This window comes from Myotis davidii, unplaced genomic scaffold (assembly GCF_000327345.1).
Source record: "Myotis davidii unplaced genomic scaffold, ASM32734v1 scaffold192, whole genome shotgun sequence".
NCBI classification, from domain to species: domain Eukaryota; kingdom Metazoa; phylum Chordata; class Mammalia; order Chiroptera; family Vespertilionidae; genus Myotis; species Myotis davidii.
Window position 1 is genome coordinate 1,406,822 of NW_006284346.1, and position 549 is coordinate 1,407,370.

Sequence of the window (549 nt, forward strand, 5' to 3'; positions counted from 1 at the left end):
AGTGGGTGAATTAAATTGTAGTAGGGCCCACAATCACCACTGTTCACCTTGCTATTCTTTCAAGATTAAAGAAATCATTTATTACATGAATCCCTTCCTTAAGCCATAGGGACTTTTTAGATTTCTAAAAACTGTATTAGATAATAAGTCTAATGATATTCTCTGGACTTTTTTTCCATAAGAGAGCAAGAATGGGTGTTTTCATTTATTGTTTTAAAATTTATTGTTAAAGGTATTACAGATGTCCCCCCATTTTTCCCTATTGACCCCCTCCACTTCACACCCCCCACCCAGGCCTTGACCACACTATTGTCTGTGTCATTGGGTTATACATCTAAACCCCTTTCCCTCTGACATTCGTCAGTCTGGATGCTTTCCTTTAAAGGAGAGAGAAATAATCTATGGGGAATGTTTTATTTTCTCAGGAAGATGGGCAAGCTGTGAATAATCACCATTGTGGTTAGCATTAATTCTTGCAGAGTTGGTCCTTATCAGTCAACCGAATCCCTTTCTTTTGCTTTATAAATTGAGCTAAAATAGTTCCTGCTG